Below are 5,512 nucleotides of genomic sequence, written 5' to 3'. Positions count from 1 at the left end.
GCTTGAAAGCTACTGGCGCCCCAGAAATTCTACGTTATCAGCAGTGCCACTTTTAAAATACCCATTCAATTACACTACGCATGTCTACTATCGAAGCCCGCTAGACTGACCAGATTGCTCCTCTTGAATACCTGAATCTTCCCTCCGGTGAACGTGGCCGCAAAAACCGGAGCCCTTGGCGCTTACTCAAGAAGAAAGTGGTCGGTCGGCAGGCACGGCTTCGCGTATCTACAAGGCACATGCTTCGAAGGGATGTCGGTGGAGAACCGGCTGTGCGTGTTGCACAAACTGCAGTCTTATGGACGAAATGTTTGCAGCATCCAGGCGTCGGTGGTTCAGTGGTAGAATACTCGCCTGCCACGCGGGTGGCCCGGGTTCGATTCCCGGCCGACGCATGAGCTCTTTTTTTGTTTTATTCGATAGCATTCCGGTAACAAACAGTTGTATCGCAGACGTTCTTTCGGTAACCTCACTTCTTCACCACGCACATCGCAAGTGATAGAGTGATCGAAGTCATCCTTCTAGCAAACGGTAGTTATCGTTGGTTGCTTTCGTTTTGAGGAATCCATTCCAAGAAAAATTGGTTTACTGTGGGGCTCGCTGTTAAGATCTTAACGAATGTAAGACAGGAAAAAATTCATTGCGATTACACCCATGGCAATGTGAATTATCAGAGCCAGTCCGTCCCCGCTCTGGTTTTGCAAAGTTGCATTAGCTTTGAATGCTTCTCCCGCGCTTCAGTACGTCGTGCTTGTTTTTGGGGGGGATCACAGCGAGTGCTTCATGGTGTGAAGCAAACGCTCTAAATTTTTTTACCGAATATGAAAATTCACGACAGCTCAACTAAATTAGTCACAATTTAAAATAAACACATAATAAGATGTCTGACATTCATATTCGTCCCAAAATTTCTTGACTGATGCTGCTAGCATTTAAAATAGGGTTTTCGATTGGCGTCGCAAAAGGCGTTTCGACTGGACCGTATTTTCTCGTGCGCGTCGCGCCAGGTGAAATACCTTTCACACGGAAACGGCAATACCACTCTTCACAATTTTAAAATGGTCAGATTTTTAGTTGAACAGCGCTTTTGCGACCTTGGCTCATAGAACCGGAAACATGGTCTGGAAGGAAGCCAGGTTTAATATCAAGAAAACGAAAAGAATTTTCCTCAGGCATCTCCAGTGTGAAGGCAAGGGCGAGGCCATTTTCTTTTTAAACCTTTAGCATTCTCTTGGGAGGACATTTTGTTGGGATCGAACAAAACCAAAAAATTGTCTGCATATCTGAAGACATGTGTTACCATTCCACTCAAGCGAGAGTCTGCAAAGATTTTGCTTAGGGCCGGCAGCAGACAGGAACCAATAAACATTCCGATCTTTCGTGCGCACTTAATCCCCAGATGCGGGTGATCTAAACAGTTGTCAGCAAGCTTTTCGCCAATTCTTCGTGTTTCAGAAAGAAAATGGAAGGGAACGTGAACAGAAGAATGGTAAACAAAGCAACGAAATAATTCTGCCTCCAGAATTTGTTTGTAGCTATCCATTTGACGTCTTATCGATTCTCTATAAAATAGCGGCAAGTCGTACGGTTATGAGGCAGTCAGCAATGAAGACGCAGTTCGCAAACCTCTGTGGAGGAAAACATCAGCATTCCGTGCGAGGCACCTCCACGTCCTTTGTAGCGGCTCCAGAGATGTTACATTGGTTTTCGCCGTCCTAGTCACCATGGTGACGCTTGGAAGACATCAATCTGTAGCAGGATCACCCGCGATGCGCTGACAGAGTAATGAAGCACCAGGAGTGGAAGCTGTTGCGCTATAAGGTGATTACGCTGATAATTTACCATTAATCAACACCACAAATAATTAGAATGAACGAGACGCGAAAAATAATGTTTGCTTAATCGAAAGTTATGCATAATCTAACAGGCGCATGCCAGAAAGGCACCCGAGGCGGTGGCGCGATGTAGCTCCATCGCGGCATTGGAGCCGTGTCAGTAAATGTTGGTTGTCAAAGTGACAAAATTGATTTCTTTATCGAGGCATGAAAATCCGATGGACGTTGCAATCGTAGTGATTACACTTTTTTTCTGACCTTGAAAAATGGGTGCGAATTACAGACGAAGCGACGTTGGAATCGCGTAAATACGGTGTGGATCTTTCCTTGCCTGAAATGCAGAGGAAGTACTAGACTTTGAATAGCGCTGGACTAACGACTACAGTGTCTAATCTTAATCGAGGCCTCAGCGCACTCTTCCTTCAAGCAAACAGAAGGTGCATAACTGGGTCACTTTGTAGGTGAACACTTGAACTGCGCAAGGAGGAAAAGAACTCTCCAATGTCGCCGGGCCGCGCTTTCCTCCTTTCCACCGTGCAGCGCGTAATGATGCGTGGTGTGACAATGAATCTGCCTTTGTATAGGCGTTCACAGATCTTTCTAGAGCGCTCGACAGGTCCATCAGGGAGTACTCTTGTGCGGTTTACGAGTGGCCGATGTCACGAAACTGCCCTTGATGTCACGAAAATGCTACCCTTGCCGAGCATACATATTCCCGTGGAACATGTTTAACTCTCAATTTTTAAAAACCGCATTGGGCCCGCCAAACATCTGCGGTTGCAATAAATCCACAATAGAGCGTTCCAGTCAAGCGCTTTAGACAAGTGTGTCGACGGCTGTGCCCAGTATGTTTGGATCTTTGACTTAGATAATACAGCTTGTGAGGTAAAAACATTCGCGTATGCTTTCCATCGTTTCGAATAGTTACTGCTTCCTCAGTATGTATTTCATAACAATCTCCTCATTTTCTTATCTTTGTGGACTCAATAGCTTTACACAGGCCTCGGTTCTGGCAGCCTTAATGTGATAGGCAGTATTCCAGGGCTCTCCCGCAGCTGTCGCCCATACCGTTCGATCACCCCTAACGTGATGCTCGCGATAAAATCGAATATTCTATGTCCGCTGCTATGGCCGAGGGTAGCGCTGGTGAACACTTTCAAGGCTAGGTGACACGCAGTATCCGTAGCTCTCAAAGCAAAAATTCGACCGCCGCTGACCCTGTCCAACTTTCTCGGGAAAAAAATTTTGATTATTGAAAAACTAAGGTACTGATATGGAAATATTGAATACGATGGTTCATTCTTCCAACATGTAGCAAAATCTTTCTTTTATAAAGTGTATATCGCTCGCATTGAGCAGTTAAGGCTTTGATAGAAAACTAAGAGATAACGCTTTTGGTCATAGCAAGAGCGTTAGCAGCAAAAGATGCAAACCTGCCGTTGGGAGACCTGCGGAAATATTAGATGTTATAGTGAAATCTTACAATGTATAAAAAAGTGATTAGCAATATGGATCAGATAGTTAATATAGCCGAAGAGTTCTACACAAATCTATACAGTAGCCAATGCAATCAGAATATTAATGAGAGTGACAGCAGCGCACAGCAATGGGGCATCCCGCGTTTAACGAAAGAGCAAGTAAAGAAAGCTTTAGGAGCAATGAAAAGGGATAAAGCAGCTGGCGAGGATCAGGTAACAGCAGATTTGACGAACGATGTAAAGGAGATTGTGCTAGAAAAACTGGCCACCCTGTATACGCAATATCTTGTGACCTAGAGCGCTCCAGAAGCTTGGAAGAACGCTAACATTATGTTATTTACAATAAAGGGGACGTCAAGGACTTGAATTATTACAGGCCAATCAGGTTACAGTCCGTCGCCTACAAAGTATTTGCTAAGGTGATCACTACTGCAGTCAGGAATCCTAGACTTCAATAAACCAAATGATCAGGTAGGCTTTCGTAAAGGATACTCGAGAAGAGACCATATTCACAATATCAATCAGGCTGAGGCGCAGTTGTTCAGGTAATGTGGAAAAGGACTGTTAGACGCACGGCAGACATGCATTGCTTTATATTTGTTAATATTTATTTCCATTAGCCATGTATCGCACCAGGTAGATATAGATTTGAGATCTGACTGAAGTACATTAGCATCCCTATCCCTTGATATCAATAGAACCGTGCTACCGTGGCAGGTGGCAACTTGGCCAACGGATTGTCAGCAACCGACCCACCGTGGCAGGGAGGATTTATTAATGAATGGTCGAGGGAAGTCACGTGAAGCTTTGACGTTATCACAACCTGCCCACCTCGCTGGGATCAACCTCCTCGAAGAAGACTTCTTGAAAGTGATTGATGTAGATGAATTGCAGGCTTACAAATAAAGTCAAAAATCGAAATAAACTGTCTACAATAAAATGGGATTGATCAAAACGTAGACAGCGTCACAACGTAATGGATACGTGCTAGAGCAGCCAGCAGTCCGAGTATGCTGCTTGATCTACCGATAATTGCTGAGAAACTGACGAAAACCCGCAGAAAAGTTGCAACAGAAGCAGCCGCAAATGTGACATCTAATGCTATCGCATCCAAACCTCAATGTGACTACGGCGTTCTCAATATTTTTTATTTACGTTATGACAGGTGATTTACGCCATAAAGTGATTACGCTACTAATTTCTCAAAGTTCAACGACACTATGAAAAAGCCATTCTCCTTATGCTTTCCTTGGTTTCGATGACTGGTCGCTTATTAATATGTATGTCATTGAAACCCCTTGCCAACATCGACGGTCACAAGTGCGTGAATTTTATTGGGGGTAGGTGAGAGAAACGTGTGCTGGAGAATCAGAAACATGTCCTGTGCGCAGACGCGGCGTCGGAAGCCGATGAGAGCATGGGGGAAGAACTCCCTCGCCTCGAGAAAATTAGAGAGGCGAGTCAGAGCCATTCGCTCAAGGGTCTTACTAACACACGATGTCAGGGAGATTGGGCGGAGGCTAGAGGGAGAGGGCTGTTTGCCCGGCTTTGGAATCATAGAAATGAGAGAGGAGATCCAGGAGCTCGGCAGGCAGCCGCTGTTCCAGGCCTCATTGTAGGTATGAAGGAGGAATTCTTTGGCGCAGTCAGGAAGGTTGCGAAGTGTGGTATATGAAATGGCGTCCTCACCGGGAGCCGACCGTGTAGCATTACTAGCCAGAGCCGATTCGAGCTCTCGGAGAGTGAAGAAGAGGTCCAGATCGGGGTTAGGTCCGCCCGAGTACATCAGGTAGGAGGGTGCCAGAGGGGGAGCGAGGTAGAGAGTAGCGAGCTGATCAAAAACATCAGAGGGAGTCCCCTGAGTGAGGGCTTTAGCTAGCGTGGGAGCAAGGGCAGGCTTAGTGCCAAGGAGGGATTTAAAGAGAGACCATGTGGATCGCGAATGCAAAGCAGAGTCAAGACGGTCACAAAGAGCACTGCAACGGGAGTGCTCGAGTGAGGCGCAGTGGGTGACAATCTGGGCCCGCAGAGCGGTGATTCGGGAGGATAGTTGGGCATTGTAGGGTTGGGAGCGAAAGGAGCGTTGAAGACCTTTTCGGCGACGCCACAAACGGAGAAAATGAGGATGTGGGTCTGGGACTGTGTGACGAGTGCGAACGCGGCGGCTACTGGACTTGAGCGCCGCAGTGATGTGCGACG

At 46.3% G+C, this 5,512-nt stretch overlaps 1 non-coding gene across 1 annotated transcript; it reads left to right on the top strand.

Annotated features, from left to right (window-relative positions):
- The first annotated feature begins 324 nt into the window (after positions 1–324).
- TRNAG-GCC (transfer RNA glycine (anticodon GCC)) lies at positions 325–395 on the top strand. Its single transcript has one exon. It is a non-coding gene; the product is annotated as a tRNA-Gly (tRNA).
- Positions 396–5,512: the final 5,117 nt, after the last annotated feature.

This window comes from Amblyomma mixtum, chromosome 3 (genome assembly GCF_055824585.1).
Source record: "Amblyomma mixtum isolate Tamu chromosome 3, ASM5582458v1, whole genome shotgun sequence".
NCBI lineage: Eukaryota > Metazoa > Arthropoda > Arachnida > Ixodida > Ixodidae > Amblyomma > Amblyomma mixtum.
This window is presented reverse-complemented; position numbering and strand designations above follow the sequence as displayed.